Source organism: Drosophila sechellia, chromosome 3L, assembly GCF_004382195.2.
Source record: "Drosophila sechellia strain sech25 chromosome 3L, ASM438219v1, whole genome shotgun sequence".
In the NCBI taxonomy this organism is placed as follows: Eukaryota; Metazoa; Arthropoda; class Insecta; order Diptera; family Drosophilidae; genus Drosophila; species Drosophila sechellia.
The window spans coordinates 12,325,044-12,350,590 of record NC_045951.1 but is presented as its reverse complement, the minus strand read 5'-3'; the positions used below and the strand labels follow the sequence as shown (position 1 = coordinate 12,350,590).

Below are 25,547 nucleotides of genomic sequence, written 5' to 3'. Positions count from 1 at the left end.
ACACCCCGCTGCGAGGTGAGCACACAGCCGCCTATAATTGAGTTATACATTCGACTGGCCAACTGACCCCTCCGACTCTCGATCCCAATCCCGATCCCGAATCCCTACCTCCTCGGGAACTGCCAAAAGGTTCGCAGCAGCTAAGCGGACAATGTTTTGACATAAATAAATGCTTGAATGACTTTAAGTGATGGCAGTTTACTTTGACTTTCTATACCCAAACGCAGTTTGGCATGATTTATGGGGCACGATCCAGGGTCTGCTCAAGACATTACTTTCGTATACAGATAGGATTCTACATACATATGCATATACGTATGTATATGCTGGCAGGGGCGGAGGGGTGGGTCCCGATGCTAATTCGTATTCAGGTAGTAAGCGGAAAACAATAAATATATTCGCAGCCGTCCTTTATCGACCAGCTCGGTTTTGGGTTATTATGACTTATAACAATGCACAATAACTGGATCAAATTTATTGTGGGTATTAAGGTGATTGAGCATTGTACCCCTACAAATTAGTTGTCTTTAAAATATTTGAGCTTTAAGATGTATTGTATGTGATGTATTAATAAAATTGCTATCAAATAATGAATATATAATTCGCATATATCAACTTGTAATACTAAGCCTAATTAAAGATTTGAATCACAAAAGTTAGTGTGTGAAATCGAAATTATAAGTCACAAAAATATCAAAGAACTTAAGATACTATAGCCTATTATATTTTTAATTGCGTAAATTTGATTTTATCTTTTAAATACAATGTTAAAGGAATTACACTAGATTTCGATATTTAACAATTTAAATAATATTTTTTTAACATTTTACGTATCTTTCATCTTAAGTTGTTTTTGGGCGAACTCACTTCTTTAATGTATGATAGATGATATAAAAGAATGTGATCACTTTCTGTAATCGACTGAGAAGTGAGCTCTTTTCTACAATATCTTATTGATAATAGAATAGTTATTGATTTATACAAAATCCAATTTTAGATCAAACTTATGTAAATGGGAAGAAATTATGCTGTAGAACGTAATTAACCAGATAAGTATGCTTTAGAAAGTGCATAAAAAAATACGTTGCATACTCTTGGGCATATGTGTAAATTAATGCGCACTGGTTGCGTATGCGTGATCGTCTTTAACTGAGTGGATGGAATTAAACAATTAGGAATGTAATTTATTTCATTGTGAAGATCGGAACCTTAACTCTAAATTAAAATCAGATCTCTGCATAAGAGAAATAATTGTCTTGATCACTTAATAAATTGAGTAAAAGTTGGATTTGAATTGTTCTGTTTTAATCGTTCTGTTCATGAAACTAACAACAACAAATATTTGATCCCAATATTTTCCAAATTTCATATCCATTTAAAGACAATAATTTTTTTTAATATGATATTCTCAATATAAAGGCATATAGCAAGTGAACAATATGTTCCAAACAATTTAGTAAAACAAACATTTTAAATAATAATTGTGTTAGCAAATTTATATCCTTTCAACTTATTCCTTTCTTATAACTGTGAGTCAACTTATTTAATTTCGATATTTATGAATAACATAAATTCTTTTTATATTTTTATCAACTAATATCAACAAACTAATATTTCAAGTTACAAGAAGCAATTTTTTCGTTCAGCTTTTAATCAATGGCCATGTAAAACATAATGTTTCTTTAAACATTCTGACTATATACGATTTTCAAAAGTATACATTTAATACATTCAAGGAGTGATCCAATCAGAATACTGGCGAACATCAATACAATTTTCATAAGCACAAAACTCTCTTCCAACCAAATTCGACTTGAAATCGCATCAGTAAAATTTCCATCCTACTTCGATGTTATTTTTTTGATAACGTATTAATAATAGTAATGAATTACAAATTAACATAATTAAATCCAGTTGCTTTCATCCAGTCCATCATGAATCATTTAGCAGTTGTTTGGTGAGATATCTGTAATTTAAGAATGTATTAATAGTTTTTAATCAGTACAAAGATAAATCACAAACCATCTTCTCTAGCTGACATAATAGTCCTTGGAAACCTAAAAATTATAAATTTGTAATGAAAGTGCATAGAAATTTAAATTGATGCAATATACAAACATCGAAATTTATCCAAGAAATTCTTTTTCCGAAGCTAAGTGACGATATCCTGCCATCAAAGGATTCACGGCTCTCGTTGACTTCCCAGTCAATCATTAGCTATAAAATAATTGGAAATTTTTAATTATTAGTTTGCATGTTTACCTTTATTCAAAATACATGTATACTTGCGATTGAAAAGGGCAAAGAGGATGGAAACGAGACTCCACTGCAAGTGGAGACAGCTTGTCTGGTTCGACTACCTGTTGGATGTGAACACAGTTGGAAGTGGTGATGCTGCCCGGCTCATCCATCGGATAAGAATCTGACTCAATGGATCGAAAATGAATGAATCAATTTCATACCAAAATCAAGTTTACTTTTGTTTTAATGCCACGAATCGAGAATGCATCGGCATTTGGGCTTTCCACATCTGAAATATCAAGAAGATTAACCGTAAGATAAAGAGTTTCCGGTCAAACAAAATAAATGAAACAACGGGCTGGGTACAGTGATGTCTTGATAAGATGGTCGTATAAATAATTGGTAAAATCTGTTAAATATTTAAATTTAAAATAGTAATGCAAATAATTTCAAAGTTATTCATTTATTTAAATCGATTCTATACGATTCTGGATAATTTAACCAATAATATATCAAATATACATTTTAATGGCACCTTTTCAGTAGTTGTAATAAACCAATGATTTAATGATACCCAGTGATGACTTAGAAAAGTTTTTTCTAGAAATTTATCAATGTTTCTCATATGCGAGGCCCCACTGTGTCGAGCGGCAAAATATTTGAAAACAAAAGAACTCCTAAATGAAGCCCCAATACATTTGGGCTGTTGAACGGGCATACAAAGCAAATAAACACGTCGCTTTCCATTCGTTCCCCACACTTCACGGCCAGCTAATTAATGACGTTGGTCAGTCGGCTGGCTCAGTTCGGTTCTCCCTCGATGCCAGCCGATCGGACCGGGCCAATATTGAGTGCAGGGCCTATGGAGTGATGCCATTTTGGTTTTCGTTTTCGTTTTGGTTCGGGGTTTTTGAAACTGGGACCCTATATATATACATATATATATATTCTTTGGTCCGGTGACGGTGTCGTAAGTGAAGTGCCAATAAACACGTGATTTACTTAAGCTGTGATCCGAGCGGCAGGGACGTGGGCTCTCTGGATCTCTGGAACGGTCAAAATCATGGGGCTTATCGCTGCCATCGGCCATCAAGATGCCGCTCATTAATTTTAAAATTAGGCGGGTTTTCAAGAAGCGAAAAGGCACCGAGAAATGATGTCCACCTTTTGGTTGAAGACCGACTAAACTGGCCATCCCAAACCCATTTCCCAATCCCCGGTGCCCGTTGCCCGATGCCCGTTGCCCGTTGCCCGATCCCCGAGAGACCCCGATGCATTGGCGACCGACCATGAGTGCATAAATTAATTAAGTCGGTCGGAATGGGAACGTGTCGACCTTTTGTCTGGCATTGTGGCGAAGATGGCGGCTGTGGCTCAGAGCTGAGAGCTGAAAGCCCCACTGCACGTATATGTAGATACAGATACAGATACATGGACGAAGGACTGGGGGACTGTAGAACGTAGGACGCAGAACGTAGGACGTTGTAAATTAAAAGCCGCGGCCGGGTCCTTTATATGCAGCTCCACCACAGTCACAGACTGAGTCATTTGCATTTTGCCAGCCGACCAGCCTGATTATGAAAGATGCTGCGTGGGTGATAAATGGTCGTTGTGTCAGTCCGAAAAAGCGAAAACCCCCAGCGATTGTTGCACTTTCGAGAATCGCGGGGAATGAATCGCTCGGCAATGGTTTCATTCAACCCCATCGCAAAAGGCCAAATGGTAACCCTTTGCTGGGTGAAGATTAGCCCAGACGTCCTGCCAAAATTTATTTGTGTGTTCATCCCTCGACTGCTGACAAGGGACGTGGCCAAAAGCCAATGCCAAAGCCAAAGGCTACACAAATCTAATAGATGCCGATTGAGATTTAATTATTTCACTTAATTTCATGGCTGACTTCGTGGCTGACTCGCCTGTCTTCGCAGCGAACAAGTTAATGAAGCGAATAAATTTCTTGGCAATTATTTTGCGGATTGTTTTAATTGACCGCAAAGGGCTGCCTGCATAGATAAATGAGTGACTAGCCAAAGGAAACGAGAGGATAAGACATCGAAGGACGCAGCAGGAGTTCGCTAATTAACTAATTGGCAAGTCGTTAACTTCTGAGCTAAAGGGATTTTCCCTCAAGCAAAGATGAAGCAACTACACCTGCAATTTGTACCAGTCCACATCTATTACATAGCTCGCCTTTCTTTTTTCACACGATCTTCTCGCATAAAAACCGACTTTGTTTATGATGAGTGATTGTTATGAGTTGTCAAAAAGGCATGCCACACAGCCGCATGTGTGAAGGTCCTGTGCGCAGGGATGGTTGTTGTGATGGCCACGGCCGTTAAGCAGGAAATCCACCAGGATCTGGTTAGAGTATGCCGTCAACATATGCAAATAGACTTGTCTACGGAGTCAACCCGAAGGTGGCCAAGAGGACGAAGTACCCGGCATGGTCACTCCATCGGTTTTCCACCCTCGCATAGGTACAACGCTGTCGACACCGCCCCCTGATAACAATCAACCCCGTGCGGCGGCATCGCCGGGAGTTTACTTTAATGTTTTGACAGTAAAATAAACATATCCAAGTGCGGCTCTCATCAGACGCGAGTGTGGGTGTTGGTTGGGTGGGTGCACGGATAGCTGGGTGGTTTTTTGGTGCGCATGCACACGTATGTATTTGCTCCCCTACCTTTGTAGTTTGAGTGGCATCAAATGTGGCAGGGTACACACATGTTAGCACCGACGGAGGAGGAGGAGGAGGAGGACCGCCGCCCAAGCACATAGATGTCAAATATAATTCATCATCCTGGCGAAACATCAAAGCCAGCCCCTGCATGGACCAAGGACTGAGGACCAAGGACCCAGGAACAAGGACCAAGGACCAAGGACCTGGGCAAAAGGCTACCGGCATGAGCAAACACAAAGTCGCCAACAGCATCATTATCAGTTGGTCCACTGTTTTTGCCCGGTCAAGTGGGCCAAGCCAAAATCCAGAGTTTCGTCTGGACAGGGTGTCGAAATGAATGGAGTGCACTCGGATTTGTAGAACTGAAAAAGAAATCATGCAAGATTGATTCTTAAATTGGATGAATATAGCTTTATATTTAGCTTTACAACTTTAAGCTTAGTTTAAAAATCATATTATATTTGGAGATATGTAACATGAAAATGATATAATCTTCTTCAGTAGAATAAAAACGCTGCTAGTTGAGATACATATGCTCCCAATATTCTGGAACCTTTCCCATTCTGTTAGTGTACTGAATAGTTAGTAGCTTTGAATTCCCATAGCACTATCAACTTTTTATACGTAGCACGGCAGAGTTTTTCCAATTGCTCAACTTATTTATAGCTGGCTTTTTAGAGACTCACTGCTTTACCGCAGGGCAAAGAGCGGCACTTAGGTCGAAGGATTCGCACGACGTCCTTTTAAATAATTAATGTCAATTAGAGCCAAATCTAACTTTGGCCATCAGTCTGAAGGACTTAAAAAGGCACAAACTCTTACTCGTTTACCTGTTCAGTTACTGCTAACTGCTAACGGGAACTGCCTGATGTTGGGCTGTCTGTCATAAATATTTTATAACATCAATTACCAAGCACTTAACTTTCATGAATTTAATACGAAAGCTTCAGCTGCTACCCAGGGTAGATACTCACTCACTCATTCATTCATTCATTCATTTATCTTGTGTGCCAATGACGAACAATCAACACTCAGCACTCGATGTCACATTTTCGCCGTCGATTTTCTTCGATGCGAGACAAGTGTAAGCCGGCAAAAAACACACATCTGCACACATATGTTTATAGTATCGATATATCAGCGTATCCTGGTCCATCCGGAGCGACCACCCCAAAAAGGGGACCATCCCGAATTTGGTGAAAATACCAAGACTGCCGTGATTTACTTCCCCTTCGGTGGAAGAGAAATCCCAAATAAAATAAAATTAAATACGCATCAGGAGCACAAGTGCTTAAGGCCCGCGGCCAGGTCTTCAGTCCCTCGCCTGCCTGATAAAAACAATATCAGTGGCCCACCCAAAACGGGGAAAAAAAGCTCAAAATCCCACCCCCTTTTTCCTACCGAAGGACGAGCGTTTGGGCCAAGATTGGAGGCAAGTATCGCATGAAGCGGCGCGTGCCGATGACGCACAATTCCCCCATTGATATTCATGGTCGATTTTCGACCCGATATACTATACTATACTACCCGTTCCCATACCCATATCCATTCCCATACCCAAGTTCATTCGCAGGGCAGAAAACAGAGCGGAAAACAAAACGGTGCACACATAAATAAATAAAATTTATGGCAGCCAGTCGTCCCAATTGGATTTCGGGGCACTTGTAGTGGGTCTTTGATATGCCCGATTATTTCTGTTTGATTGTTTGATTAGATCGGCGGGCCGGAATCCGGTGAAATGTGGCCAAAGGAACAGCACGCTTAGTGGCATATGCTGACTAAGTTACTCCTGCGGCAGTGAGGGGCATTATACTGATTAATTCGATTGGAGGTGCAGTGATATCCCACAAGTTATTGTACTGAATATACAGTATTTATGATGTGTATTCATCGGATTCACAAGGACTGACACTTTGAAGAGATTATACTCACATTCAGAATTAAGGATATAACTTTTCAAATGTTTAAGGTGTTAAATTCATAAGTTCTAGAAGATATAAGCCTTATTTTTACTACAGTCAGTATCATATTTCATTAGCTTCTTTCTGTACTAGTTTATATGAATGATATAAAAACCATTCAGCCATTAATACTCCTCCTAATTGTGATTTCCCTTCTCTCAGCATCACTGCAGCATCTATTAATTTCAATTAAATGTGGAAGACAAACTCCCCTTGAAGTAGTATTTAACTAATCCTGGCTACAAGGACGCACCCCCGCGAAGAAGGATTGATTTCCATCTGCCCAGTCTCACATCCGCATCGTTTCAGCATTTCAGCATTTATTCCGGCCAAATCGAAAGGGCTCTAAAGTCTCGGTTTATCTAAATGCTGCATTGTACTGCTAAAGTGTCCCCTGAGATTTTCCGAGGCGTTGAAGCGTGCCACCCCGGTTTTGGGCCAACAAAATGCAGTGGTTTCCGGTTCGCCAGCGACCCCAGGAACTGGCTGTGTATAGCTTCGGCTACAGTGGGAGTTAATTCGCCAAAGTCAGTAACCTCATCAAAGAACGGCTAACCGTCTGTCGACTAAGAAGCCGGTTGGTGGGGGTCCTTCGGCTGTGGGGTGTCGTCTACTCCACCGCCGCCGCCACATTAAATTCACGCCAAACGACGTGAGGCGCATATGTTTATGAGTCTCGTCGAGATTGAAAGCCAGGGAAAGGACGGGCATGGAGGTGGCATGGAGTAGAATGCCCATGGTTAACCGAAAGCGAGCCAGGACGCTCCGTGCATAAAAGCCTCATGGTCACCGTTTGCCGATGCTCAGCTCTGGGCTCTTGCCTCTTGGCTTTTTCTCCTCGCCGCACGCTGCCTGCTAATGGATTTCGTGGCACTGAATTGAAGGGTTAGGGTCATGGGAGAAGTGGCAGTGCCAGTGGATGAGGCACAGGATGGGGAGTGGCAAAAGTGGCCGCTTTTGGCCGCGCAGCATGCTTTCAATTTACTTCCACTTCCTCCACCAGACGCCCCGACTTTGTTATTGTTGTTGCTCTGACTTACGCACCGTGAATGAATGCCAAAGGCGGCGAGGGGGCGGGGCAGGCGGTGGTGCCCGGGGATGCGATGCCACAGGACGATACACCGCAAAGAATTAGAAGTTGTTTAATTAAGCTATTGGCATAATTCATAATATTGAATTTAGATGCAGTTTATATCACTTTTCATTTAAGAATAAATGAAATCACAAACATTGCAATTAATGCAAGAAATTACACTATAAAGTAAAGCCGATAAAACTTATCAAAATATTAAATTAAATAGAAAACTACTACTAATAAAAAATATAAACTTGCTTGAGAATTATCTTTGAAATATATACCTATTCGGACTTCTAAAAGGATTATTTTAATATTATATTATATTTGTAAAGCTGACTGTCTTTGTATGTTATTTCAATTTTAAATATGTCCCCGTTTTAAATCCCCCTAACATTTCTCTCAGTGCACAAGCAGGCTTTCGGTGCACGCGACTTTCACACTAACGTAATAAAGAGCTCAACGACACTCAAATTGAATACGTCTCATGGTGCGAATGCCGTAATGATTTTCTATGTGGAACTCGATGCAGATAATGGGGCGATCTAGGAAACCATCCAAACATCCCCCTAACCGCCCAGCCGCCCAACTACCCATCAACTCCCCCCTTTTTCAAGGACCACCCCACGTATCGTCTGCGGGCTGGGCGTTTTTGTTTTTGTTTTTGTTTGCCTGGTGATAGAAATTAACCCCTCAATTGAGGTTGAATTTAATTTGGCGCAAAATGGCAAGGGGGTGTGTTCCATCCGGCGATGGTGAGTGTGTGTGTTTTTGGGTGTGTGTGCGTGCTTTCCGGCGGCTGCTCACTTCGCTGCTGAAAGTAATATCGCTGTTAACGCTAAAGGGCCATTGTCAAATTGTCTCTTATTAATTATGATGATGCGTGTGCCGGTTTTCCGAAGGGGTGGCTACTACCCACTACTACTCGAATGTGGAATGCAAATTTCTGGATCTGGATGTGGATTTGGGTCTGGGTCTGGGTCTGGCGTCTTTAACGTAATTTATTGCGTTCTGCTCGGTGCGAACGGCTTATGGCCCAGTGAAAAGTTAAGGGCGTAAGGGTGTGCATATCTGGTGGGAGTTTTTGGGGGAAATCCTTCTGCTATTTTCGGAGCAGGGCGGGATGAGCACGGAGTGGCGATAAGGTGGGCAGAGAGTCGTCGACTCCGGGTGAATTGATTTGGGACGAAACTATGCACAGCACCCATGCAAAGTTTGCTTAATTTAGCTCAGACAATGGGGCTCCAGTGAACAATGGCGCACAATGCCATCATCATCATCATCACCACCATCACCATCGCCATCATAGGGAGCACACACTCTTGTGGTGACCATAGAAGCCCCCACAATCGAGTTTTCGGAGTCTTTCGAATGCAATTCGACAGCTTTAACTCCCGGAGGAATTTCGAATGAAGACAGTTAAAAATTGTAATAAAAAGGGTTAAGAACTGCTCTATGAAGCTTTAACTTTCAAGTGCTTGAAGATTGACATCTTTATGCATAAAGTTCTTGAGAACCATAATTTAACTTCAAGAGATTCAAAGTCATAAATAATACAAATATTATATTTGTCTAGCTTTGTAAGCTAATCTCTACTTTAGTCAACCCATTCGTTTAAGAATCCTCCTAATTAGCATCTCGCATTCATTGTTGCATTTCAAACTCCCCACACGATATGTGACTAATATAAGCCAGTGGACACCTCAGGTGTTGCGGCATGCCACATCTCTCAGTCGCAGTCGCTGCAGCTGGATGACCCCCAAAGCGCCACAATTTATGGAGGCGCAGCAAGTCGCCTAGCGCCCGCTGATCGCCTCTCGCGAATCGCGTTACATTCACCGGCGATATTTCACTGCTTTATTAAGTTAATTTCATATATCACAACTGCAGGCGCCAGTCGCTTGTAGGGCATTTGAGTGGATGAGGATGTGGATGTGGATGTGAATGTGGATACTCCCGCTCTCCTTTCGACCAGGACAAGCTGCTCCTCGCAGCTTGAGCTCGTTACTTTGATGCATTTGGGGCGCGCGTTTATTTGTGGACGCCACTTGAACAACAGCGGGGCACTACACTTGAGGAAATCATTTAACTTTAAGGAACTTAGTTCAATTAGAAGTACATTTCACTCAAATTTATAATTAGTAAATGAATATAGTATCGAACCATTTACTATCAAGCTTAATTTATTAAATATCTTTCTAGACACGATATCTAACTTTAGTAAGACAACATTCATTTACTCTTAATATCATCCATAAAATCCCATATAAACCCAATATATTCACATTTCATATACAATTAAACTTTATTTATATAGTATTTTCTCTGTTGTACTTCATAGTTAGTATTTTCTTTCAGTGCAGTTCCTTCAAGCTGGCCAAGCTAACTCGTTCTGGCGTTTGCAACTGCATTAAAACCCACAACTTGGTCTCGATTAAGATAGCTCACCGAATCTGTGGCCCAAACGAGCCATGCCCAAATTGGCAACATCACTCAATTGATTTGCAGGCTCTTCCCCCAATCCGTATCCCCTCACCCCTTACCCCATACCTCTTCCCACAAAAAAATCGAATGTTTTTTAGGGCCGGCGACCGCCCATTAGCCACATGCGCGCCTGCGTGACACAACGGCATCAATCAAAGTTTCACCCGTTCCCATGACGTATGTGTTTGAGTGGGTGGTGGGTGGTTCCACTTTTGGGTGGGAGGCATTCGGCATTGGGTTTTCGCGGCTGCCGGGGCGACTTTTTCCATAGGCGTGTTGTATTGGATTTGTGTGCGCCGGCTGCGCGTAAAAAGACATTTTGACAAATTCAAGTAGCGCCATCTACACTCGACTTTAATAGCTTTTATACTGCTTGTCACGATATTTCATCAGTCAAAGGGGCCGTGGCCCAAACCACGGCCCACACACAAGAATAAATGGGTTGACACACACATGCCACACGGTGGCAGTTGGAATATAAAAAAAGAAAAGAAGGAGCCCAGTGGAAGCGCGAATTTTATTCGATGTTATTCCCATTTGAAAATGAGTTATTGACACATGTAGCCACCCCTTGAAAAAAAATAAAGGCAGAGCCCAAAAACCGCAGGACCAGCTCTAGATCCCCAATCCCCAATCCCCCGTCTTCCGTTTTCCGATCCCCCGGAAAACTTGGAATCATTGCGTGGGAGCGGCCGGGCAAAGAGCGCGCATAAATTTTGGCTGCCTAAATAGAAAAAAGCAAATAAAACAGGCGGACTCCTCCCCTTTGTTTTTCCCCCCGATTGCGATTTGCCTGCTTTCTTTGCTCCGATTTGATTTATTTTATTTGCTTTGTGCGGCGCCGCAAGTGCTTCGCCCAATGGTTTATTAATATCGTAGGCGTTGCAAGTAACGTGCCGCTTGTGTGTGTGTGTGTGTGCCCCAGTGATTCTCCAGCCGGATACGTTATTATATTATACCATATTGCCGCAGCGCGGGGAAAGCGGCTAATCAAATATCCCTCATTATAGTCGTTATAACTTGCAACACCGGCGACTACACGAGTTATTTGGATTGATGTGGGGTTAGCCCAGCTAATTTTGAGGTTTTCTTGGGGGTAAAATCCCAAATCGAAGAGTAATTGTGGTTAAATGGGCTAAGTAAAAGCTAAAATTTGCAAGCTTATACTTCAAAGATTTATCTTAAAGAGGCCTAGATTGCAGATAAGAAAGGAAGAATAGTTTGCTTTTCACTGCGCTAAATTTATTAAAAATAGCGAGTGACCCATTAAAAAGTAAAAGTTTCAAGAAAATCAAATAGTTTTACAAAGTCTCATGCTAATGTCTCATGCAATATATATTCTTTATATTGTTTAAACGTATCTAAGTATTCCAATAGAATATAATCTAATAATCTAATAATCTAATTTGAAAACAGTCACATTCCTTGAACAAAACGAACTTAAAGTTCTTAAATTTCCAAAAGACTCATGAAAACATCCAAGATTGAATGAAATATATGACCATGAAAATCTTTAAATACAGATGAGTTTACACAAATATCTTTCCTTAAAGACCCTTTGTGGCCAACTAAATCCCGACTAAATGGAGCAGGATGCCAGAACTAGTTAGATGACTGATTGATGAAGTAGATGAACGAACGGACGAACAAGTGATGAAGCGGATTGCGTACGTGTGGTGCCGCATTAGATATTCATACGCACCGTCGTCCGGATTTGGCCACCAGGAATAGAGATTTGCAGATTTGGGGGACGATGAGACGAATGTCCTGGGGCCGCCCAGCCGCTGTTGCTGTCTGATAAATCACATATTTTCGCTGATCAAATCAATCTAATTGACATCACTCAAAATGATGGCGGAAAAGTTTCCACATTCATTTTCGCATTTGCAAAAAGAGCAGCAAAAAAGCCGGGGGAAAAAATGCGAATAAATGAGTTCCACCCCCAAAAACGAACGCCCCAGGCTCTGTTTTGGTTTAATGGTGGCTCTGTTTTGCTCTTGTGGTGCGTTCCCATTCCGCAGAATCCAGCATCCATCTCCACATATATACCATGTAGCCCACCTACCATCTGCCATCTCCCATCTCCCCAGTTGCCTATGCGGTAAAGCAGCGTGATTTATTTTCATTCCGATGGCAACGCCACCCAAATTCGACGCTCCGTCATCCTGACATTCGAATTGAAATGCAAATTCTGACGAATGTGCACTGGTTTTGCGCACATACCCATCCGGACGGAGTGGAGCGGTACCGGGACGTGGGATGGGGTTACGGGAATCCAGCGAGCAGCGACGGATTGTCTGACGAATGACTCCCGGCAGCCAGCGGCGACAGTAGGCGGTAAATGAGCGAGCTATCCATGTGTGTCACTTTCTGGAATCGGGAATACCACACTCCTCCTATATACATACACCATGCATCAATGTACACACACTCACTAATGCCCGACCGTATCCACATAGATATGGATTTGGATCTGGATATGGCATAAGGGGTATTACAGGTATGGGGCGCACCTTAGCATGTGCGTGCCACTTCACATGCAACCCACGCCATTTGAATTGAATAGCATCTCATTTACTCTCGCATCATTATTTTTTATTCGAGGACGAAATCCGGCTGGCAAGCCGTGTCCAATCGATTACTGGAGTGTGGAGTCGCCTGCCTTGGAATATATCGAAGGAGTTATCCTTTAAAGTGGATTCCAATGAGCACTTCAAAGCTGAGATTTTAGACCATTAACTTGACGGGATTATTAGAAGCTATTCAATTGATTTCTAAGCTATTGTATCTGCATAAAGCATCTGCTTTAAATTTGTTACTTCAATAGTTAATGCTGCAGTCTTTAAAAAAATCCTTTTCTTATTACTTCCAAAAAAACCCAACTTTAGGAGCCCACTTCATCCACATCCCCAACTTTTAGTTCCCCTTATTAATGTAAAAGAAACCCAGGCTATGTAATCAGTGACTATGCTTCCCACATGGGCAAATACTCACCCGGCAACTCCGGGCACTTTGTCTATCCTCCACTTTCGAATGAAAACTGTCGGGCATCGTCGGTTAATTCAACATCTGCAAAATGCAAGGATGTACATATTTTTAAAACAATGTCTGTTACCAGGCGGGCCTACTTAAAGCCGGGGCATCATCCGCACGGAAAGGATTCCGTATCCCGGAGACCGTCTATCAGCCGGGACGTATGTAGTACGTGGTGTCGGCCAGCATGTAAATGCTGCTTACAGGCCCAGACAATATTAACAATTCCCCGCAACTTGGCCGACAGCGTGCTCAAAGGGTCCTGCCTCTCCGCGTGTGTGTGTGCGGGTGTGTGCGAGTGTGGGTGTGCTCTGGGTGAGAGCGGACATTATATGCACATAAAGTGCTCTGCTCCTTCAACTGCAAGCGTCCTGCGGCAACCATGTTTGTGTTTTTGTCCCCGCCATAGTCGCTGCTCCTTGGCCACGTTAACAACTGTATCCCTTGTGGGCGCTCTCATTCGATGTATGCGAGGATGTGGATGTGCACGAAGTTGGCGATGGGGATGTCCTTCGTGCCCTGTTGGAAATGCCGGCAGGCCGTGTCCTGGCATCGTCCTAAAAGTATGCTGCAAAGTTTTTTCGATTTTAACGAAATTCGCCATGATCGTGAGGGTAGAATATTTATGCTCATTCAGGGATGAAAGTGCACCATGATATCCATAAGTTCCTTAAAGTTTTATTTAGAAATTATATGCATTTTAAGAATTATATAATTGTAAGCTAATAAAATATAATATGAACTATTGCTTAAAGTATAGTTTTAGAGCTATTTTTCATAAAGTTCAGGAGCACATGTCTTACGTTTAAGTGAAGTATCTCACAGTATTTTAATATATATTAAAATAAATAGTACGATACCATTGTCCTTAATTCATTAAAAATCCGTACTCCTTATCCTTATACCATCCACATATGAACATTCATGTGTGACTAACACTCATGTGGATGTGCCTCCTGTGTGTTGTTCTTGGACTTCCACCGTTGCACGTTGTCAGTGACGTCGTCGTCGTCGTCGACGTTCTCGTTCTCGTTGTCGTTCTCGTTTGGCGTTGTCGTTTGGCATTGTTGTTGTCGTTGTCGGTCTCGGCGGTCCAGTGGAGTCGAGTCGCTGGTGGAAGGAAAGTTGTTCAAGTGGCAGCTTAATTCGCATAAAATGAAAACACGCTGTCTACATTGTTCCTACAACTTTTCGAGTTTTTTATGGCACTTAAAATGGCTGCTAGACAAAGGCTTAACAAACGGCTACTGCAGGATCTACGGCTCCTGCTCTCTCATTTTGTAACGTATGTATGTGTGTGCCCCCTTCATTTTGGCCAACTTGAAGACAATAATGGCGTATCTAACTGACTTATTAAAGCTGGTCCGGTCTATTCGCAAAAAAATGCCATCTACTTCGCTCCATGCTGAGGTGAACAAAATCCAAGTGAAAGCCAGGCAACTGATTCACCATGTGGATATGGATATGACCCCTTTTTAAAGTGTCACCTCCACAGCTCAACACTCCTGGCCGAAAATCAATAAATGCAAATTCATTTTTATTGTTAACATTTAAATAAAAGGTTGGACTTCATGGGCAGGATACAATGTAAAAAGCCGGGGAATGCCACCTCCGATAAACCAACATCAATGAAAGCACTCACATTTTTTTACAAACTCTACCGTTTCTCATCCACAGGCAGCAGACCTTTGCGGATCCACATCACAAATCTCCACTTCACCCAGTCCACCTGCTCCATGGACATCATGCAGACATCAGCCATCGGGGTGTTAAATGGAATATTCGCAAATAATCGACATTTTAAAGCAGGAAATTTAAGGAATTTAAACAATCACTTTCCGGCAATGAAACTTGTAATTCAATTTAAACTTAAATTGATGAGTACATAGGTCAGAAACTAGCACTCAAATCCAAGTTAAACTTGTTATTTTTTAAGAAAATAATATTGTCAACTAATTTCCAGTTAATGTTCATTCACATATGTATCTTTACCTTTTTAACCTTTAAGATATATGTCTTAAATCTAATTGTTGGGTTTTAAAATTTAGATGCAAGGAAGTTATACTTTGAAGTAAAGTGTCATTTCTACTTGAGAATTGTCACCCCTATGAAGTTCAACGTCTAGGGATGATAATAAAGACATTATATAAGAATTTGTGTCGAAAAAATTTCACTACTTCCTGCAATTGGAGGCTGGTATTTTTTAATGACAGCCAAAGGGGTTGCCAAACAAAGCGTGCCAAGCGAATGAACAGCTTAATCGCCAGCACGAACGCTAAACACTCACTGTACAAGTGGCTCCCGCTAAATGCGACCCCTAAAAGCCATAAACCAAACTCGTTCGTTTCCCCGTCTGCTAGTTGTTGGTCTTTTCATAGCTGGACGATTTTACTGCCCAGTCTCAGCCGGTCCACTCAACAATTCTAGATTTATGAGTTCGGAAATGATCTGATAAAAATGTGTCCCAAAGCAGTCAGTCATATTAATTTATTGTTTGTGAAAACAAATAAATCTTTTGTATGGCTAAAATAGCTAAATTTACTATTCATTGCAAAGTAGTGAAGGCGTTTTCTAGTTGCGAATTAGGAGCATAACATATTATTCACAGATGTAATTATAATAATAAGCAAAACCAGTGATTTTACGTTGCCGCTATTCTCATTCAAAAACAAATTCCACTTTTTATGGTGAGAATGGGCTGAAAGCATTAATAAAATATGTTTGTTTAGAAAAGAAAATTAGCAATATTTCGCAATAATTTACACACATAACAAGGCTACCCGAAGAAAGGTGCGTGCAGCGCTGCTCTGCATCGAAATAAAGTATTCATATAAGTATTCATATCGCACTCATATGGGTGAATGGCTGGTTGGCTGGTAGGCAGAGGCGTTGAATTCAGTCTACCATCAAATGAAACAAATTCTAATTTAGTCGAACGCGAGAAATACATAGTTGCATGCGAACAAAGTAGACTCGTTCCTAGACGTTCCTAGGCACGATGAATATTCACGTTTGCAACGAAATGTAGAAATTGACCCAAAACCCGGGAATTCTTGCACCACGAGCGTGTCAAGCGAATGTTTAGGAATTAAACTTAACTATATTTTGCTGGCACTGTCGATGCCCAAAATGTATTACCCATTTCTGGAGCAATCAATCGAGTGCCTGAGGAATACATAAGATATGGCAATTCCCACAGACCAAAGCCACGATAGCAACGACCCTTCGTGTAGGTCCAACTTCTTGCTCCACTGCACCCAAGTGCAATCCGGTTGCATGTGGATGTGGATGTGGATGTGGCCAAGTGGCCGTCTCATTTCTACGGTGTTGCTGTTGCAGTTGCAGTTTAGCGGTTATATTCTGCATAAATGAATATGTAATTCATTTTATTATGGTGCAAATTGCGAATTGAATTGTTTTTAATTATTCCATACTCCGCTGGCGACCGCCAATTTTTCCAAACCGCACACACAAAAAGTCTAGCCAGTCGGTTAGTTACGAGTGTATGAGCACGAACAATTCGTACTCATACTTATTCGCGATCGGAAACAAAATACTTTTGGACACAAAGACTAAACAAAACTGTTAATTAAGTTGGCTGTACTAGCTGTAGTATGCATGGTTTTAGCGGAAAAGAGTGCGATGATTTAAATATAATTGTTGCATGTTCGCCTTTTTCGACTCTAATTATATACTTCTCGAGTCAAAAATAATGCAAATGCGGAGATTCATGAAAAAAATTCTTTAATCTATTTATGCCAATTAAACTTAATGAGCTTAAATTAATAGGTATATTTTATACATTATTGCAATTACATTTGGAAAGTTGAATTAATAAAAATAAGTTATTCGAATTCATTATATTTAGTTACAATTTTGCGCTTTCAGATTTTTTAAGAATATGCTGCTATTGTCCTAAATTAAATTGAGTAAATTAATTGAGTAACTAGTAACTAGTACTGATTATATATACTCCCTAGTATTTCCTTTTAAGTAGTTTTCAACCCCAATCTAAACGTTTTAATTTCAGAACGCCTCGAAAATTCAAAAACCGATAAATCATAACACTAGTGAATTTGACCTGTGACATGTGCACTTAACACATACTTTAGTTTAATACACTTTACGATGACCGTCCTCGGACCATCAAAGTGAAACAAAAGTGCTATGCAAATTTGGCCTGCGTTTCGTGTGCGCCTCGTAGGATATACATACATATAACTTGGTTCTCGACTGGTTCTCCGCCTTTTGGCCATAACAAGAGCGAGGCCAAGCTGGCCTAAAACAGCTAAAACAGCCGGCTGCGGCTGCTTTCTTCAACTAATTAAAAATTCCAGCGCCGCAATTGCGAAATTGGCCTCTTATCGGTTGGTATCATCGACGCCACGAAGGCTTAAACATGATGCGCTGATGAATAGCTGCCTAGACCAAAGGGAGTATGGCACATACATATACATACTGTACGTTTTGGTATGGGGAAAATGGAAAAGCATATTTATGAATACGATTATTTAGCCCATGATAATTTTTTGTTTCTCTCGCTTTGCAGGTTTATTTTGCAATGTCGATGCGGCGATGTGGTGCCCGCAAAAGCGACGGAGGCGTTTTGCGAAACAATTTCTGTTTATGGTCGCAGACACGCGACGTACTACTACTATACATAGTTGCGTGGCTTTTCATCATACGAATAAAAAACATAAATAACAAGCCCAGGAGAAAACTCTTTCGCGCTGCCACCGGGCATTTTTTAAACGCATTGCATTTCGCAAGTCATTTCTTTGCGCGCCGCGGCGAAATTAATGAAAATATGGTCCAGCATGGATTGAAAGGATTCAGGAGTTTTGGCTACAAAAATCTTAAGTTTTAGATGCAATTCTGGCTCAGAAAGCCCCCTTTTATAACTTTTACTTTAAAGAAACACTTAAATATTGATTATTATTGATTTCGAAGTATAATTTTTTAAATTTTAAATTATACCTATTTTATAAGGAAAAATCTTGCAAAATGATAGTTTTGCCACCTTAACCAACTTGCCAATCAATTGATCAGCGTAATAATAGCCACTCATATATCTAGTATCACTTTATCTGATTTATCTGCCCCGTAGATATAATTTATATCTGAATTTTATCTAGTCATGAACTGGCTAGATATAATTAAATGTCACAACTGCATGGTACCTATTCTAGTACTGTCAATATGATAAGTTAAGTATGTATAATTAAATTCAGAAGCTGGCTTTAAAACCTTAAAGAATATTAGGTGTCTGCTTTTTGATCTAGATATCATAATAACATGTAATACCTTCACTAGACTACAATGTTGTGTTATAAATATTTAAAGATTTATTATATAAATAAAATCCTCTAATTCCATTTTACCACCTTGATTGTTTTACTTTCTTGAACCGAACGTATCACGCAATTGTAGTAAACAATACTCACATGGTAGCGCTGTGGGACCTGGGTTCAACTCAGCCCAGTTAGTGGCGGTAGTAGTTGCCGTTGCCGTTGGGTGCAAAGTCCACGAGGAACCGGGGGTCACTTGTAAAGCTTCATCGTGTCCGGGGTCAGGGCGTTGCGTTATAAAACGCCAAGACGTTGTTGACAAGCACGTGACAGTAAACTTTGGCACTCTGTTCTATGGTGTGTGTGAGTTTGTGTTTGTTTACGCCGTGTGGAATCGTTGATCTGGCTGATATGGCGCTCCCCACCTTGGCCCAATCAGGGGCACGCACTTTTGGGTTATTCACAACTTTCGGATATTTGCCACAAACGCACCCACCTCCAGCTAATACCTCCACCTCCACCTCCAAATACCGCCCACCACCCACCGCCCAGTGGCACACAACCTGTTTGTTCGTTCGGCCTTGCGCGCCCACTCTCGCCCATGATGTGCGCATTACCGAGTTCGAGCGCATACTAGTTGTGTGTTGCATGTTCGCTTTTGGCCAAAAGCGCCGCACTCGGTTGCAAAACAGAGAGAGAGAGAGAGAGAGAGAGCGGCGCAGAGCGCCAGCAAGAGCGGGGGTTCGAAAGTTGCGCATGTGCCGTGAAAAACGGGTTTTTCTCCTGCGGTGCAAGTGAGACGGTTGCATATTCGCGGGCGGCACTGCTCTTTCCAGGTGGGCGGCGGGCGGTGGGCGGTGGTTGCAACTGGAACATGGAACGTGGAAAACGCTCCGCCTCCTTGGACTTCGCGAGATATATGGCCAAAATGCTACGGCTGGCAGCCTTGGTATTTTTAGGTTACGAATTTGCCCAGCTTTTAATTAGTACACATGGTCGGAAAAACCTGGGGGCGGTGGGTGGTGGTGGCACATTCGCATGGCCAGTGGGCGGTTGTGGGTGGTGTTTTTGTGGGTGGCGACTGTTTATGCTTCTTTATCATACCTGTGATCCAATTTAGAAAAACCATGCAGCCGGTCAAAATAGCCAATTAACTCGCTGCTGATCAAAGGCAGAGCAATTCCCGTTCAAGGACTCCAAAAAGGCCACAAGCGATCCGAAAACTAGACAGATTTCGGTGGATTTTGGTGCACTGAAAAAAAAAGATTATTAAATATAAATTTCAAATTAAATTTGAGAAGTTAAGGTAATATTTTATTATTTATCGAATTATCTTAGTAATTAGCTAAAACATTTCATTTGAGGTATTTATATGAATCTCTTCTTAAGTGGAGGTAGATATTTTGTAATATATACAACTAAATAAATTATAGTAATTAAAGTAATGCTCTTTGTAAAGGGGGTCCACTAGTTAATGCTATTCCATCGATTAACCTGTCCTTTAATAGCTACTAGAAGCTGCTTTTAACAGTTCTTTGTTTCAAAATGAATTTAATTTGATATTCTAAGTGTACTTGAACCCCCGCACAGGTAGCTAGGTGGTCCAGGGGGTTGGGGCTTTGGGGCCTGTTCTATGGCTGCGCAGAACACGAGATAATCAGGGCTGCCCAGAAAGGGGCCTAGCCGGCTCTTTGTCGAAAATTGCATCCATGTCATGCATGCGCATCCATTCATTACCTAGTGGCTGAGTGGTTGGAAGACAGCGTTTGGCGTTTTGTATCCCAGCAAATATGCCGTGTTCGCATGTTATCCCAAATGTCCCTGGGAGCTCAACAGCCCCCGTGGAGCCCCGCTGCCCCGCCTTCTTTTTCCAGCCCCTGGCCATCCCCCTCAGCCGAGCCCAGACAGTGTGTACTTTATTTTGCCGAACGAACAAACATCTTGTCGGACGAGCAAGCAAATGACTTTTCCCCTTCCCGAATTTTCCAACTTTCAGCCGTTGTCCTTTCTGCGTGCCGTCCTTTTTTGTAACCCATCTATCGGCACTAGTTTGGTCTCGGTCTCCCCAGTTTGTGGGGGCAACGCCATCGAAATCCTTTCAGGTGATTCGAGTAAGCCCAAAATATTGCACTCACTTTGGTGGGCATTACGGGATTTTAACAAGGTGCAACAGCGATTGCTTTGAATAAAGAAAACGATAGTTAAAACCTTTATTCAAGATAAGCAAACATCTTTGTTTTCAGTCATATAATAGTAGGATGCTTCGTGAACACAATCACCAAGCATTTAAATATTGCCAACTTGATAACTTTGTCTTTCATTCGACGTTAATGCTATAGAATGATTTATTTTACAGCCCACTTTAAAAGACTGCCCATCAGTTAAATAACTTTTAAACGGTAGCCACAATTAGCTACTGATTTAACAAAGTGCATTCCGATTAGAATAATTATGTGAGCTGGCATTTAAGCAACAAGAAGCTCTAAAAACTAATAGGTTAAATTCGCATATAATATTAAAACCCATTCACAAGCGGCCAGTATTTGTTTAGCATTTTATGAGGCGCTCGGCCACAATGGCGCAAATAAATTGTATCTCACGGATGCTGGGCAGCATCTGTTCGGTTGCGAGTGCTATCAGCATATTTATGGACATGGTACAAGCAAAAACCTATGACTCGCCTATCATCAGCTCCAGCCCCATGATCGCAACGATGGCGAATTTTCGCAACTGCTCATGTCGGCGACTTCGAGTTTTAAATGCGATCTGTGGCGCAGGTATCCGCGAGATACTTGCGCTGCTGCCACAGACAGCACACAGCCATCGCTGAGATGGCCGCGAAACATGAGCCAAATAAAAAGCCCATTTGCACACAAATTTACTTCCAAAATGCCCAAGATGCGCATCATTCAAACCGAGTGTCCGTGTGGAATGGAATGGGCCACGGTAACTGGACACCGGATGCAGATAAATCTTTGGACTGCCGCTCCTTCCATCGCCCAGTCCCGACTTTCTGCATCTTTAACAGCAAGTTGCGTATGGTGGAGCCGGGCGAAGTTCCATCCAGTCCAGTCCCAGTCCAGGTGAAGTCCCTGGGATTGAAGCTCGATCGGAATCACCAGATAAGCCACCGATCACCAGCAAGAATCCCTGCTCGCGGCGGTGCGGCGACAAACTTAATTGCGCCTATTCCTGCATTAATTGCACACACACGCGCGAGGATGGCGTCGCTCGGCCGCCGGAATGTGTTAATTAAATATTTAAATTATTCGTATTCGTATTCGAATTCGTACATTGTGGATGCACCGCATCGATCCTTCATTACTCGAATATCGCTCGAGAGTGCTAAATTTAAAGATGCGGCACGCACGGCTTGCACCAGCACTTCCTTTCCTATCCGCGGTCCTGCCTCGCAGGACATTGTACACTTTTTGGTCTAGACTGTTTTGCGGTCATCGGGAAAATAACAACAACCGCAGCGGCGGCAGCATCTGTGAATGTATCTGTATCTGCATGGGCATCTGCATATGCATCTGCTGGCTAGAGACATCCGACAGTCGCGTTCGATCAGCGGGCATTTTTAATCGCCATTCAACATTTTCGCTGTAAGGGGTAAATATGGCTAAGTACATTCCAAATTCTTGTTGTTATATATTTATTAATATTATTTATTATATATAACATATTTATTAATGATCAGCTAGACAATTTAAAATATTCAATGTCTTACATTAGGTCTTAAAGATATCTAATCCATCTTTTTCACTTCACCCTAAATATACTTTATTTTTATATGAAGATTCAACTTGGAAAGTATTTTTTCAAATTTTCTCGCCGTGTGCTTTTATTGAAAAGTGGAAAAATGACGCCACGCGTCCTTTGGGCAAAAGCCACAAAACATTTTCATTTTATTTTTACACGTTCGGGCCAAATAGAAGCCATGGAGGCTGGCGGTGTCCTTGCGGTGGAGCAGTCCAATTGGAATATATATTAATTAAATGTAGTTGCCCACGGCAGCGAGGCTCATTGCCAATTGTCCAGTTTGGTTCGCCAATTTTCCCGGTTTTTCGTTTATGTTTTATTATGCGGCTATATAATTTTTTTTTTATTGCTGGCCGGGGAAACTGCAAATGCAAAACGACGAGAGCAATAAACATGCAGGCCATCTATGCGCGTTTCGGCATACATAAATTTGAAACTAGCAGGGAGCTACAAATTAGAGCTGCTGGCCCAAAGCTCGACCATTTGGGCCATATACATGCATATAGATATCCCAACGAGGTAGTTCCATCAGCGGGCGCATTGAGCCGTTTAAAAGCCAACCGCGCGCAAGCGGAGTGGAGTGTGTATGTTGCATTTTGTGGGTTGTGCAACCGCGGAAGTTTCGGTGGGGGGGGGAGTGGCAGGAGCAGCGGCAGAGGCGTCCCGTGTAACCGGCGGCGGGGGCAACTTCCAACTTCCAACTTCCCACTTTCAACTACCAACTAGCAAACTACCAACTGCAGCGCCAGCGCTCTAGAATGAGTTATTGGCCTTGTTGGCGATTTTATTGCCACGGCGCAGCCATAAAATATGGTAAATTATAGCGGTTTGTTGTTTTGGCCATTTTGTAGCCGAATAATGTTCAACGTTCTACGTGTGCGTCCTCAAGCCCCAATAGACCTGTTCATGTTTCAGCCCCGGATTCGCTGCACACGCCCACAACACAAATGTGGTCTTGTCAAATGGAAACGCGACAAGTTTCTTTGTTTAACAAAAAGGCCCGAACACGCGCCGTTATCATATATCAATAGACCCACCGAATGCAGGCAATATTTTATTATTTTCCAATTTAAAATTAATCGCGTTTGCAGCGCGTAAGCCAATTATCCGAACAAAATTTAACTGTTGTGTGTTATTTTTTTTGGAATTTATTGTTTTAACAATTTGATGTATGGGGAAATGAAACCAAAACAATATAAAAAAAAGAAATCTTCCAAAATTTAATATTGAATGTAAGTTAGTTTGCCAATCAAGCTGTAGTTCCAAACTTTCTAGAGCGAGAAATTGAATCAAATTTCAAGCAATTAATTGTTTGTTTCGTTTTTATTGCCCCAAATCATATTTAACGCAATTAAAGATATGCTTTCCAGATTATCTACACTACCCCGAATTCGCATGTGCCAAAAGCATTTCATTGTGCCTGACTTTTCAATTGCAACCACCCCGAAATGGGAAAATGGGAAACTGGGCATCAGATGCTGCAATCCTTTATGCAGGCGCTGCGAAATCCTTTTTACCACATTGCAGCGAGGAGGCAATTGTGCGGAAAACCCCTAAACATGTTTTGGGTTAATTTAAAATGTGGCCCGGACCGACTGGCACAGAACAAAGCGCTAAATTAATGTTGTCATTTTCCACTCGGCGGCTAAAATGGCCAAAGCCAGCCTCCACACAAAGCCAACTGGACTCATTATGATCTGGACTTTGTTGCCTCGTGTGCGCCAGTTGGCAGTTGCATCATCCCATGCATTTGCGAAAAAGTGCAATTGACTGCAGATGCTACCACGATTTGAAGCGGCTAATTTGAAAATTCACAAATTTATCTAATTGTCTTCAGAGGGCCATTGCCACCCATTCAAGCTTTAATTAGTTTTGCCAACCAGTTGCAGATATTAAAGTGCATTGCATATAAATAATTGCAAATAAATAAGAAATAAGTAAATTAAAGTATTATTAAACCTAAGGTTTTTAATATATGATAAAGAAATCATGAAGCTTATTGTCACTTATTATTATTTATTCATTATTCTATACAAAGTATTTGATCAAGGCTTAAAATAGGTGATGAAAGTTAATGATTCGATAAAGAAAAACCCTAAGTAATAGAAACCAATCACTTTAAAGAAAGAAAATCTTTTTAAAAATATTTTAGTTTGAAAATATTAATAAATTATTATTGATTTCATACTTCAAAGCGAACTGTTGGGGTTTTTTTGATCTCCGATTTTTATTTTGTATTTGCCGAGGTTTTTAACAATTATATTTTTAGGATCATATATTGTAAACATAATTATTAAAGATACGTTCGCTTCGCGAGTGATTCTTGGTGATTTGTGCATATAAATATTAATAAATATATTTTATTCCAGAAACCCTTTAAACTCAATGCCAAACTGCTTCAGTTTTGTGACTCATTCACAGAATTGATATCTTAACATGGCACATTAAGCTCTTACGTAAGATCACCTGAATTCCGTGAAACCCGTGGGGTGAGTTGCTCTAATTAGAAACGTGTCCCTCGTGGAGAATAAAGATCTGATAAAATAGAGCCGTTGGCTTCCCAGTTGGTTACGCACAGGTAGCTCGTATCGCGCCAAACTTTTGTTACCAATATATGGCGATCATTATAAAGGGATCAACTGTCAATCGGAATTACTGTCCGAGTTTGTGGAATTCCAGTGCTGAGCTGTTATGGGTAGGTCGATAATTATAATGCGGCACCGACGATTTATTATTTTCATTTATAGATGTGACACACGACACAAACTCATGAGGCCCGTGATTGAATGCATGCGAGTATCTGTATCTACATAATTCTTCGAAAAATCAGACCGCTCCCTTGTTCGTTCCGATTAATTAAGTTCATCGGGTCGCAGCGCACACTTTTATATTTATATTTATTACTGAGGAGGGTATATACAATTTATATAATAAACAAATAATATATACACTATGATTAAAGATACACTTTAATCTCCATCATAAGATACAAGATACTTTAGTTTAAATAAGATACAGGCGAATAA

The 25,547-nt window shown here is 41.3% G+C and overlaps 1 pseudogene; it reads right to left on the bottom strand.

Annotated features, from left to right (window-relative positions):
- Positions 1 to 4,636: 4,636 nt before the first annotated feature.
- LOC6605473 lies at positions 4,637 to 19,368 on the bottom strand (annotated as a pseudogene).
- Positions 19,369 to 25,547: the final 6,179 nt, after the last annotated feature.